General features: G+C 42.3%; 1 protein-coding gene across 7 annotated transcripts in view; it reads left to right on the top strand.

Annotated features, from left to right (window-relative positions):
• The window catches only part of trim3b (tripartite motif containing 3b), a 45,716-nt gene that overhangs the window by 8,511 nt on the left and 22,692 nt on the right, over positions 1-14,513 (top strand). For 3 of the 7 annotated variants that reach the window (XM_010870985.5, XM_020048564.3, XM_010870988.5), the window contains exon 1: positions 7,230-7,357. The exons of 3 other annotated variants lie outside the window; for them this stretch is intronic. The gene's annotated coding sequence lies outside the window, so the exon portion shown is untranslated. Of the gene's footprint in view, positions 1-7,229; positions 7,380-14,513 lie in introns of those variants that run through there. One more of the 7 variants, XM_020048563.3, reaches the window with a different exon arrangement.

Below are 14,513 nucleotides of genomic sequence, written 5' to 3' on the forward strand. Positions count from 1 at the left end.
CAGAAAACTGCTAAACAACTTATCAAAACTTTCAAAAGAATTGGTTAGACAGGAACAATGGTTAGACAGGAAGGGTGAGTCTGGATCTCAATTCAGATTGTCTGAATGAACATGAGAACTCTGGGAATCTTCAACAAGCCTGAATGAGACAATGACCCCCAAATGTAAATGCTGTTAGGATTTTCTCAGATGGCAAGTGAAGTGCGGGACTTTGCGTTTCTGTGCCTTCCATCCTCACTGTTACTTCCCTTATAGTGATTGTGCTTGGCTGTATACTCTGTGAACCATGCAGAAGAACCATGAGAAGGCCAAACTGGGAACAGTGGGGAGACATTTCCACTCCTCTAAAATGGTTTACTTCACTTTAAAGACACACAATATCTGTCATCTACAGTCTGTGAGTCAACTGAACCAATGAAGGGGACTTGGCAGTTTGAATTGAGCCAGAGAGATCGTCAGACAAGGAGATAGATAAACAGACAGGGAGATTGGGAGACAGACAGGAAGATGATGAGACAGACAGGAAGATGGAGAGACAGACATGTAGATAGAGAGACAGATATGTAGATGGAGAGACAAACAGGGAGATGGGCAAACAGACAGGATGAGAGGAACAGGGAAGCGAAGTTGAAGCATTGACTGTGGTTAAAACAATACAATATATGTTATTGTCCATGTTCACACAATTTAATTTTGGAATATCAGCAAGCAAATACACAAGTACAGATCAATAATTTATAAAACATGTGATATTGGAAAGTAGGCAGTCTACAGATCAAGCATTAACACGTAAAGGATAAGGATTTTGGTGATGTTGGTATTAGTGATGATAGTGATGATTAGGGTGATGGTGGTAGTAGTAATGATAGTGATGACGGTGGTAGTAGTGATGATGATGGTAGTTGTAATGATAGTGATATTTATGGTGATGATGGTGGTAGTTGTAATGATAGTGATGATTATGGTGATGATGGTGGTAGTATGATGATAGTGATAATTATGGAGATGATGGTGGTAGTTGTAATGATAGTGATGATGGTGGTAGTAGTGATGATTATGGTGATGATGATGGTAGTAGTGATGATAGTGATGATTATGGTGATGATGATGTAGTAGTAATGATAGTGATGATTATGGTGATGATGGTGGTAGTATGATGATAGTGATAATTATGGAGATGATGGTGGTAGTTGTAATGATAGTGATGATGGTGGTAGTAGTGATGATTATGGTGATGATGATGGTAGTAGTAATGATAGTGATAATCATGGTGATGATAGAGGTAGGGATGGTAGTGATGATTATGGTGATGATGATGGTAGTAGTAATGATAGTGATAATCATGGTGATGGTGGTAGTAGTGATGATAGTGATGATTATGGTGATGATGATGTAGTAGTAATGATAGTGATAATCATGGTGATGATAGAGGTAGTAGTGATGATAGTGATGATTATGGTGATGATGGTGGTATTAGTAATGATAGTGATAATCATGGTGATGGTAGTAGTAGTGATGATAGTGATGATTATGGTGATGATGATGGTAGTAGTAGTGATGATAGTGATGATAGTGATGATTATGGTGATGATGATGGTAGTAGTAATGATAGTGATAATTATGGAGATGATGGTAGTAGTAGTGATGATAGTGATGATTATGGTGATGATGGTGGTAGTAGTGATGATAGTGATGATTATGGTGATGATGATGTAGTAGTAATGATAGTGATAATCATGGTGATGATAGAGGTAGTAGTGATGATAGTGATGATTATGGTGATGATGATGGTAGTAGTAATGATAGTGATAATCATGGTGATGATGGTGGTAGTAGTGATGATAGTGATGATTATGGTGATGATGGTGGTAGTAGTGATGATAGTGATGATTATGGTGATGATGATGTAATAGTAATGATAGTGATAATCATGGTGATGATGGTGGTAGTAGTAATGATAGTGATGATTATGGTGATGATGATGGTAGTAGTAATGATAGTGATAATCATGGTGATGATGGTGGTAGTAGTGATGATAGTTATGATTATGGTGATGATGATGGTAGTAGTAATTATAGTGATAATCATGGTGATGATGGTGGTAGGAGTGATGATAGTGATGATCAATCTATTGATCTACATATAGTCATGTATGTTATGTGAGAGGATGACATCTTAAAATCTGTCCAGAATTAGAGGACGCACTGACATTTATGCAGAGCACATAAGTACACACACAAATACCCACATACTGTACATAGGCACATACATGCACACACACACTAATAGGGATGTGAAAGTGAATGTAGAGGAGAGAGCGAAGAGGACAAGAGGGAATAAAAAGAGAAAGGGAAGATAGGACATGGAAAAGAGACAAAGAAGAGAAAGAGACAGGGAAGATAGAGAGGGAAGAGACAGAGAGAGGAAGTGAAGGAGAAGAGATGTTACTTGATGCTAGTGAGATTAGGAATGTCAGGATTGGAATGTCCTTGAGAGCAGGATGGAAGGAGATGAAGGGGAGAGGGTTGATTAGGAGAGGGAAGTAAATGCAAACACACTCGATGTAATGACATGGTAGAATTATATCAACACACAGAAAAAGAAAAAATACCTGTTCTGAAATATGTATTAGATGATTCTAACCATCTCAATCCTGGCAAACTCACAGTATAGTTTGTGTCTCCAAGTGAATATATGTGTGTGTGTGTGTGTGTGTGTGTGTCTGTGTGTGCGTGTCTATGCACAATAGTTTGTGTGTGTTTGTGTCTATGTGTGTGTTGTGTGAATGTGTGTGTGCGTGTCTGTGTGTGTGTCTTTGTGCGTCATAACTTCCATCCTAACATCATTTTTTTGTTTTTTTTTGTGAGGAGCCATGTGTTGAGAGAGGTAGAGGACTTGTCATGATGTCATCACTGATGTAAATAGAACCAGCTGCCGGGGGGTGGGGGGGGGGGGTGTTGACCATCAAAGAGAGATGTATTCAATTGGGTTTTCAAGATATATCATTTATCATCTATTTAATTTGCTTGTTTGGCCTTTTTCTATGTACATTAATAACCTTAAAAACATGATTTGTGTTATTAGACATTCTGATAATTCTTATGTGTTGAGGACATTGAGATGCATAGTCAGGGCATCACACACCTGTCTTTGGTGTTTCCGTGGTAACAGAGAATGGAATGCAAAATGTCACTTATTCTGGACGTAGATGGAGAACTGTATAGATCAGATACAGTGGCTGATCTGGCCTGTGATACAGTGACGTCAGAAGCTTGTTCAGGTCCTGGTGGTCACGTGTGAAGTGTTACCCACTGGGGCAAACACTATGTGCTTGGTCTCGCACGGAGGACCTTATATAATAACACGCACACAAACAAGTTCACTTAGCTTTTGAATGCGTTCATGTCTGCAAACACTCACAAATGACATTAGATTAGATTCAACGTTATTGTCCCTGAACAGTACAAGTACAGTACAACGAAATGCAGTTAGCATCTAAACAGAAGCGTAGAGGGCAGAGAAATTGCAGGTATTTACAAGTATTAAGTAGGAACATTACAAGTGAATGTGTAGAAGTGCAATGAAGGCAAATGCAGTACAAATGGCAATACTAAAAGTGCAATAATGGCAAATAGATGAGGGCATAAAATGAGGGCACACTGTCATTACATATGAACTTTCATTACATACAAATTGTCATTACATACGAACTGTTGTCATATACGAACTGCCATCACACTGCCATTTCATATGAACTTCCATCGCATACAAACTTCATCATTATTCTGGGCGGGCTTAGTTTACATCATGACCATGTCATGGCTTCTGACAGACTTGGTCTGATGATGAGATGGTTTGATCCAGATTCTCCATTGCACTGATGGTACCACTCTGTTATTTACAAGACTGAGAGCATCACTCTATTGCCCGTGGGACTGACAGTAGCAATTTCATCTCAATGGGACTGACAGTACCCATCCATTATCAATGGGACTGACAGTACCAATCCAATATCAATGGGACTGACAGTACCAATCCAATATCAATGGGACTGACAGTACCAATCCAATATCAATGGGACTGACAGTAACAATCCATTATCAATGGGACTGACAGTTACAATCCATTATCAAGGGGACTGACAGTACCAGTCTAATCTCAACGGGACTGACAGTACCAATCTAATCTCAATTGGTTTGACAGTACCAATCCATTATCAATGGGACTGACAGTACCAGTCTAATCTCAATGGAACTGACAGTACCAATCCATTATCAATGGGACTGACAGTACCAATCCATTATCAATGGGACTGACAGTACCACTTTATTTTGGGGCAGATTTGAGGGATCCTCATTTTGACCACATGATTAGTTGAGGAAAATGAACTGAAGGGATTTCTGCACTGTGAGTCCTCATCTCTCATCTCATGGCCAGTATCAGATTAATCTGCTTCAGAGAGGGGGCTGAGAGGGACGGAGGGAGGGGGCTGAGAGGGACGGAGGGAGGGGGAGGAGAGATTAATTACACTTGATACATGTAGCTGGGACACGGACATTGTGACACACACACACACACAAATGCATACAAGCATGTCCACACACATGCCTGTGTGTTTTTTTTCGGACAGAGCATGTAGGGGTCTAGCTGACCAGTGTGTTCTGGACTCCAGGCATTATTCACATGGTTATTTAAAGACAGACTATTTCTGGGTCATCTCCTCACGCTCCCTCAAGCACATGCTCTTCTGGTACCGGAATGCTGACGGGGGGGGGGGGGGGGGGGGGGGCGGTTTGAGTGAGAGAGAATTATGCATGTACGTCACTCATAAGTGTATTCCAAGGCACACACACACACACGTGCATGCAGCCCGACCACAAAAGCACCCGAAACAGCTGTAGTCCCACTTAATTAATAGGAAGGTATGATTTTTACACCTCTTTTTATTTTTGGTTCTGATTGGCTGGCAGCTCTAGTTACTCCGGTCAACCTCATGAAGACGCCATGGCAACATGGACCTGAGTCTGTCGGGCTGTTGTTTCACTGGTATCAGTCTTTTCAGGATCACAGTCAACTGAGCTGTGTAAAGACCTGCCTGCGGTGTGTGTTTGTATGGGTCATCGTGTGTGTCATCGTGTGTACGTATGTATGTGTGGGGTATGTGTGTGCATATATTAATTGAGTACTGAAGGACAGAGCGACATTTAGCAATGTTAAAATGTATCGTATACACCGAAACTGCCAAACACACTCACACGCACACTGTCACACATGCACACACACACAAGGAGTGTTTACTGGGAGGAAAGGGAATGGGGTTGGTAACATTTTGAGAGAAAAAGATAAAGTGAATGAGGAAGAGGTTTAATTGGAGTGAGAGAGGGTTAGTTAGAGTGAGAGAGGGCAATGTTCAGTTAGAGTGGGAGAAGGAGAGGTTTAATTAGAGTGAGACAGGGAGAGGGTTAATTAGAGTGAGATAAGGAGAGGTTTAGTTAGAGGAAGTGAGGTAGAAGGTTAGTTAGAGGGAATGAGGGAGAGGGTTAGTTAGAGGGAATGAGGGAGTGGGTTAGTTAGAGGGAATGAGGGAGAGGGTTAGTTGGAGGGAATGAGGGAGAGGGTTAGTTGGAGGGAATGAGGGAGAGGGTTAGTTAGAGGGAATGAGGGAGAGGGTTAGTTAGTGGGAATGAGGGAGAGGGTTAGTTAGAGGGAATGAGGGAGAGGGTTAGTTGGAGGGAATGAGGGAGAGGGTTAGTTAGAGGGAATGAGGGAGAGGGTTAGTTGGAGGGAATGAGGGAGAGGGTTAGTTAGCGGGAATCAGGGAGACGGTTAGTTAGAGGGAGTGAGGGAGAGGGTTAGTTAGAGAGAATGAGGGAGACGGTTAGTTGGAGGGAATGAGGGAGAGGGTTAGTTAGCGGGAATCAGGGAGACGGTTAGTTAGAGGGAGTGAGGGAGAGGGTTAGTTAGAGGGAGTGAGGGAGACGATTAGTTGGACTCAGTGTATCAGCAGACTGGAGGCATGATGTCACTATGGTAGAACATCACTAACGTTTCTGCCTCAGGACCAGTTGATTACACAATCACTCTGTCTCCTCATCCTCCTCAACATCATCTTCAACATCCCTACAGTGATTTAGATGGTAGTGCAACATTTGGAATGGGGGATTACTCAGAACATCACTAACATCACAGCCTCAGGGCCAACCATTACACAACCACCCTGCTCTGTGTCTTCTCCTCCTTGTCCCACTCCACCTCCTCTTACTCCCTCTCTTTCTGTTTTCCCTTCCTAAATCTCTTCATTTATGTTACAGCTTCGTCTTCGGTCAGTACAGTGATTTCTATTGTTTTATAACATTTAGGATGCAGGTGTTTTGGGGACGTTGTGTGCCAGTTAGATATATTGTGGTTTCATGTCTGGCATCCAATTTATTATTGTTTTTCTCTGCCAATTAAAGGTATTACAAGTACAAATGTGTCTCTTCACATAAACTCCCAACATTCTTGTGTGGGTTAAAGAACAGGACATTACTCCCCCAGCTCCTTCTTCACAATGGTTGGCTTTCAGCGTCAGGGAGAACAATCCTTAAGATCTGCTGGAGCGCGTTGGTAGAAGGAAACCCCTGTCAGCGCAACCCAAGGGTCAGACCTGAGCTGCAACGGCGCGGCTGCACTACACATCTGGGCCTGCACTTAGGTTTAGGGTCTGGCAATATAAGAATAGGAGTGAACACATTGACATCTAACAGTGTATGTTGCTATACAGAATTTACTGTGTTTTGTTTTTTACTCTCCCTGTCTCTCCTCTGGCTTTCTCCTATCACCCCACCCTACTGTGACAAAACGTTTTCTTCTTCCTGTAATTCAGCCAATCAGAGGCGTACTCAAGTTGATTTGGGGGAAGGGCCTTAGTTAAACAGTAGTAAACAAAATGGCACGAAGGAGGAGCCTAGGTCGGACTCCCCGCTTTCCTCTGACATCACCGCTCAGCTGGTCATATCCAGCATGTGTCTGAGTGTGTGTTTTCCAGGAGGAGTGAGAGACACACAGACAGGCAGACAGAGAGGGAGAGAGAGAGGTACAAAGAAACAGGGAGATAGGAGAGAGCAGGAAACGTAGGGGGCTGGTGTGGGCGTGTGTCCCTCTGGGTGCGTGTGTGTCTCTGGGCGTGTGTGTCTCTGGGCGTGTGTGTCTCTGGGCGAGAGTGTGTCTTTGGGTGTGTGTGTCTCTGGGCGTGTGTGTGTGTCTCTGGGTGTGAGTGTTAGTGAGAAGGGCTTTACTTACGTGCTGTAGTTAATGTGAACTCAGCGAACCACCATGGAACCTTCCTGGTTGCTCTGAACTACTTCTCCCAAGTCCTGTAAGTCTTCTGTAGATGTCCTGTAAGTCTTCTGTACTTGTCCTGTAAGTCTTCTGTACTTGTCCTGTAAGTCTTCTGTAGATGTCCTGTAAGTCTTCTGTAGTTGTCCTGTAAGTCTTCTATACATGTCTTGTAAGTCTTCTGTACTTATCCTGTAAGTCTTCTGTACTTCTCCTGTAAGTCTTCTGTACTTGTCCTGTATGTCTTTTGTACTTGACCTGTAAGTCTTCTGTACTTGTCCTGTAAGTCTTCTGTAGATGTCCTGTATGTCTTTTGTACTTGTCCTGTAAGTCTTCTGTACTTGTCCTGTAAGTCTTCTGTAGATGTCCTGTATGTCTTTTGTACTTGTCCTGTAAGTCTTCTGTACTTGTCCTGTAAGTCTTCTGTACTTATCCTGTAAGTCTTCTGTACATGTCCTGTAAGTCTTCTGTAGGGGACCAAAACTCCTGTAGACCAGCCAACTCTCCGTGTGTGTTTAGTTTTTGGAGTGTGTGGATGGTGGATTGTGTCTGTGTAGATTCTGTTGTTTATTGCAGATCAGTCACATGCTGTGTGTGTGTGGTGTTTTGTCTGTGTGTGTGTTTGGCTTGTTTCAACTCTCCTACTATGCCTTTCACTGTGTCTAAATCTCTCTATTTTCTCGCTTGTATCTCTGTATCTCTCTGTCTCTCTATCTCTCTTTCCTTGTGTCTGTCTATCTCGCTGTGTTTCTCCTTGACAGGAACAGCTGCCCTAATGTTGAACTGGAAGTGACAGGGTTATATTTCCCTCCTTGCAACTCAGGTTCTCTCCCTCCTCCACCCCCCCCCCCCCCCCCCCCCCCCCACACACACACACACACTCTCCCTCATACTCCCCCTGTTTCTCACTCTATGACCAAGGGTGTATGGCAGAGACTTGCCTTGAACTGGTGTTTTTATTTCTAGGTGGACTTTGGGTTTGGGGGAGTGTACAGTATGTGTGTGGGGGGTACTCTAGGCAACTAGAATAGATTGCAGCAGAGTATGATGATCTGTTGGTTGTTATGGATACAAAGACACTGCTGCTATGATGGATCATGACTACACAGTATTGTCTGGATGAGTAACACACACACACACACACGTACTGTACAGCTGTACGTTTGGCTGTACACTTCACACTGGGTTGTATGGACTTGGTATTCTGTCAGTCTGATGGGCTAACATGTTAAGTTCAGCTGTAGGCTACACATTGGGTTCTGTGGACCTGGTGTTCTGTCAGTGACATGACGCAGAATACAAAATGTTCACTTCTGGTTTTGTTGATGTCTGGTCATTTTTATTTCTTGATTGAATCCAGTGTGGATTTGGATGATAAAGATACACTCAGGTTGAGGTCTTCTCTCCACTGAAGTCTATTTTAAATAAACTGCAGGTTCCCACACCCTGAAAATGGTCTGTCAGCCATGAGAAACTGTACTCCATTTTGTAGATCTCCTTAACCTGCTGCCACAACAGACGTGATGGTGTGTGTGTAAACATGTTTGAAAAATAATCTCTTAATCACTTCAAAGCAATTACATACACTATTGTTCAAAGCTTGGGGTCATATTGAAATACCCTTGTTTTTGAAAGAAAAGCACATTTTTGGTCCATTAAAATAACATAAAATTGATTAGAAATACAGTGTAGACAATGTTAATGTTGCGAATGACTATTGTAGCCGGAAACGGCTGATTTTTAATGGAATATCTACATAGGTGTACAGAGGCCCATTATCAGCAACCATCACTCCTGTGTTCCAATGGAACGTTGTGTTTGTAAATCCAAGTATATCATTTTAAAAGGCTAATTGATTATTAAAAAAAACTTTTGCAGTTATTTTAGCACAGCTGAACATTTTTGTGCTGACTGGAGAAGCAATACAACTGGCCTTCTTTAGCCTCGTTAAATAAGAGGAGCATCAGCAATTGTGAGTTCAATTACAGGCTCAAAATGACTTGGAGCGAATAACTTTCCTCTGATTCTGGTCAGTCCATTCTTGTTCTGACAAATGAAGGCAATTCCATGCAAAAAATTGCATAAAATCTGATGATCTCATACAATGCTGTGTACTACTCCCTTCATAGAACAGAGAAAACTATCTCTAACCAGAATAGAATGAGGAGTGGGAGGCCCCAGTGCACAACTGAGCAAGAGGACAAATACATTATTGTCTAGTTTGAAAAATACACATATCACAGGTCTTCAACTGGCAGCTTCATTAAATAGTACCCGCAAAAACACCAGTCTCAATGTCAACAGTGAAGAGGCAATTCTGGGATGCTGATTTAGGCAGATTTGCATAGAAAAAGTGAAAAAATCTCAAACTGGTAAATAAAAAGAAAGGATTGATATGGGCAAAAGAACACAGACACTGGATAGAGGAAGGTTGGGAAAAAGTGTTATGGACATAAAAGTTCTTCTTTGTGTTGACCTCAAGTTTAGATTTTTGTGTGATGCTAACCAAATGAAAAGATGCTAGACGAGTGTTTGACACCATCTGTCAAGCATGGTGGAGACATTGTAATGGTCTTTTTGTGCTTTGGTAGTGGTAATGGGAGATTTGTACAGGATAAAAGGGATCTAGAAGAAGGAAGGCTATCACTCCATTTTGCCATGCCATACCCTGTGGGCGGAGCTTGATTGGAGCCAATTTCCTCCTAAAACTGGACAGTGACCCAAAGCACAGCTCCAAACTGTGCATTAACTATTTAGGGAAGAAGCAGTCACCTCGTATTGCCTACAACCCTGTTTCCAAAAAAGTTGGGACACTGTGTAAAACAGAAAGAAAAACAGAAAGCAATGTGCAAATCATTGAAACCCTATATTCAGTAGAAAACAGTACATAACATATGAACATGTTGAAACTGATATAAGCCCACACTGAATTTGATTCCGGCAACCAGAAGCATTGCTAGGATCACAATACATTTGGTTTGGGGATCTTATCATCTACGGTACATAATATCATTAAAATTTCAAAGAATCCGGAAAAAATCTGTATGCAAGGGACAAGGCCAAAAACCAATATTTTAGCCCTCAGAAAACAATGCATTAATAACAAATACGTTTCTGCAGTGGACATCACTGCAAGGGCCCAGGAACATTGTCAGTCAACACAAGTTAAAACTCTACCGTGCAGAGAAGAAACCATAAGCAAGATCCAGAAATGCTGCCGCTTTCTCTGGTCTCGAGCTCATTTAAGATGGACTGATGCTAAGGGTAAAACTGTCCGGTAGTTTGACAAATCAAAATGTGAAAAAAATGTTGGGCTTGTTCTCAGCGCACAGTTCAAAAGCCAGCATCTGTAATGGTATGGGGGTGCATTAGTGCACATGGTATAGGAGACTTGCACATCTGTGAAATCACCATTAATGCTGAACAATTTATACAGGTTTTGGAACAACATATGCAGCAATTCACACAACAACTTTTTAAGGGAAGGTCTTGCTTATTTCAGCAAGACAATGCCAAACCACATTCTGCATGTATTACAACAGCATGGCTCTGTAGTAATAGAGTTTGGGTGCTAAACTGGCCTGCCTGCAGTCCAGACCTGTCACCTCTCACATTTGGCACATTATGAAATGAAAAATATGACAAAGGAGACCCCGAACTGTGGAGCAGCTGAAATCCTGTATCAAGCAAGAATGAAAAAACATCTCACTTTCAAAACCTAGAAAAGATGATGCAACGCAGTTGTAAATATTCCCCTGTCCCAACATTTTTGAAAAATGTTGCTGGCATCAAATTCAAAATGGGCATTTAATTTTCCAAAAACAATACAATTTCACAGTTTCAACATTTGATATGTTGTCTTTTTGCTATTTAAAAATCATTGCATTCTGTTTTTATTTGCATTTTACATTTTGGAAACAGGGTTGTATAATGGAGTGGCTGGCACAATCAACAGATCTCAACCCTATTGAGCTGTTATGGGAGCAACTTGACTGCATGGTATGTAAGAAGTGTTCATCAAGCCAATCCAACTTGCAGGAGATGCTTCAGGAAGCATGGGGTGAAATCTCTTCATGTTACCACAACAAATTGACTATTAGAAGGCTGTAATTGTTGCAAATGGAGGATTATTTGACAAAATCAAAGTTTGAAGGACACAATTATTATTTCAATAAAAATAATTTCTAACCTTGTTAATGATTATATTTTCAATTCATTTTGTCCTATACAAACTCGTTTCATGTATGTTTCCATGGAAAACCAAGACCTTTCTAAATCCCCCCAAACTTTTGAACGGTAGTGTATACATACATGCTTTCATGTCCCAAGGTTATCTGGCCCTTAAAACAACATGCTCTCACATGACCCCATCACATCCATTGTTTCTTAGCAATAGCTAAGTAAGTCACACAATGTTTGGAAATTACTGTTTAAAGACCAGGGATTACAGTTCCTCTGGGCCCATTGCAGACTTTCGTGGTAAAAAGGTATTCGTTTTAATCCTCTTTGCTCCTGGTTGTAATGTTACATTTAACCCTTACTTACGTTACAAGCCTTTCTTAATGTTACATAGAGCCTGTATTAACACTACAATAAATATAGACTTTATTAATGTTACATAGAAGTTTAATTAACATTACATAGAAATGTCCTAATATTACATAAAGCCTTTACAAACGTTACATAGAGCCTTTACTACCGTTATATGGAGCCTGTATTAATGTTTCTCGAGTGTTGATCTTGGACTGCTTGACAATCTAAAATCTATTAATTAATGTAACACAGACAATGATTTTCCCCTCCACATTACAGAATCAAAACAATTTGGATGCTGTTTGCTATGCAACACTTTCTGGCTGTGGGCATTGTTGTTTATTTAAAGGTCAATGTGCAATAAAGATACACAGCAGCAGACACATTTGGTACAGCTTTAAACAGATCCAATTTTAAAAGCACTTCTTATTAAAGTTACACTTCCAATTCATTTAAATGTAAGTGATTTTTTATCTTAACAAAAAACATTCAAAGGGCAAACTTGACCTCCCCAAGACTTCAGTTTGTGTATTTGCTTGGAGCTCCAGGAGTTCAAACTCTTTCCACTCGGAGGGCTCTAGGAGCTTTGTCTCATTTTGGAAAATCTCTCCTTACAAATCCTCAGCACCCACCGCCTGTGTGTGTGTGTGTGCCTGTGAATTTGTTGGTCAACAGTGATGGGAGAGAAAGAGAGAGTGGTTTGGGTGGTGTAAGTGCAGAGTGTAAGTGCTATAACAGCTGGAAGGAGTCTGGTGAAGGTTGAAGACTAAGGTACTGTATCTGGACCGGCTCTGACAGATGTGCAGACCGGGGGTGTTGAGGGAGGGGGGCGGTGCAGGTTGAGGAATATGAATAATAAATCCTGTAACCTACTGAAAGAATCTGTAATACTCTGACCTGGTCCCCTGACTGTGGTATGTATCTGCCTGGTTCATTTCAGTTGCCCTTAGCAGGAGTCATCATTATCATTCATCAACAAAGTGTTACCTAGCAACAACAAATACTTCACCTTCACAATTTGGGCCTATATTCATATGGGTACTACAGTCGTTTTGGTCTGGATTCCTATGGGTGCTAGATTCTATGGCTGCTAGATTATCATCGGTGCTAAATTCCTATTGATACTATATTTCTTTGGGCTTAGATTCCTATAGTTGGTAGATTCTTATGGGCACATACACTCACCTAAAGGATTATTAGGAACACCTGTTCAATTTCTCATTAATGCAATTATCTAATCAACCAATCACATGGCAGTTGCTTCAATGCATTTAGGGGTGTGGTCCTGGTCAAGACAATCTCCTGAACTCCAAACTGAATGTCAGAATGGGAAAGCAATTTTGAGCGTGGCATGGTTGTTGGTGCCAGACGGGCCGGTCTGAGTATTCCACAATCTGCTCAGTTACTGGGATTTTCACGCACAACCATTTCTAGGGTTTACAAAGAATGCTGTGAAAAGGGAAAAATATCCAGTGTGCGGCAGACCTGTGGGCAAAAAATGCCTTGTTGATGCTAGAGGTCAGAGGAGAATGGGCCGACTGATTCAAGCTGATAGAAGAGCAACTATGATTGAAATAACCACTCGTTACATCCGAGGTATGCAGCAAAGCATTTGTGAAGCCACAACACGCACAACCTTGAGGCGGATGGGCTACAACAGCAGAAGACCCCACTGGGTACCATTCATCTCCACTACAAATAGGAAAAAAGAGGCTACAATTTGCACGAGCTCACCAAAATTGGACAGTTGAAGACTGGAAGAATGTTGCCTGGTCTGATGAGTCTCGATTTCTGTTGAGACATTCAGATGGTAGAGTCAGAATTTGGCGTAAACAGAATGAGAACATGGATCCATCATGCCTAGTTACCACTGTGCAGGCTGGTGGTGGTGGTGTAATGGTGTGGGGGATGTTTTCTTGGCACACTTTAGGCCCATTCATCTTCTTCCGCTTATCCGGGGCCGAGTCGCGGGGGCAGCAGTCTAAGCAGAGATGCCCAGACTTCCCTCTCCCTAGACACTTCCTCTAGCTCTTCCGGGGGGACAGAGAGGCGTTCCCAGGCCAGCCGAGAGACATAGTCCCTCCAGCATGTCCTAGGTCTTCCCCGGGGTCTCTTCCCGGTGGGATGGGCCTGGAACACCCTCCCGGGAAGGCGTTCAGGAGGCATCTGGAACAGATGCCCAAGCCACCTCAGCTGACCCCTCTCGATGTGGAGGAGCAGCGGCTCTACTCTGAGCTCCTCCCGGGTGACCAAGCTTTTCACATCTCTAAGGGATCGCCCAGCCACCCTGCGGAGAATGCTCATTTCAGCCGCCTGTATCCGGAATCTTGTCCTTTTGGTCATGACCTAAAGCTCATGACCATAGGTGAGAGTAGGAACGTAGATTGACCGGTAAATCGAAAGCTTTGCCTTGCGACTCAGCTCTTTCTTCACCGCGACAGACCGATACATCGACCGCATTACTGCAGAAGCTGCACCGATCCGTCTGTCAATCTCCCGTTCCATCCTTCCCTCACTTGTGAACAAGACCCCTAGATACTTAAAATCCTCCACTTGAGGCAGGCTGCGCTGCGCCTAGAAATTCTGTCCATAAAAATTACGAACAGAACCGGTGACAAAGGGCAGCCCTGCCGGAGTCCAACATGCACAGGGAACTGGTCTGA

The sequence above is a fragment of the Esox lucius genome, chromosome 7 (assembly GCF_011004845.1).
Source record: "Esox lucius isolate fEsoLuc1 chromosome 7, fEsoLuc1.pri, whole genome shotgun sequence".
Lineage (NCBI taxonomy): Eukaryota > Metazoa > Chordata > Actinopteri > Esociformes > Esocidae > Esox > Esox lucius.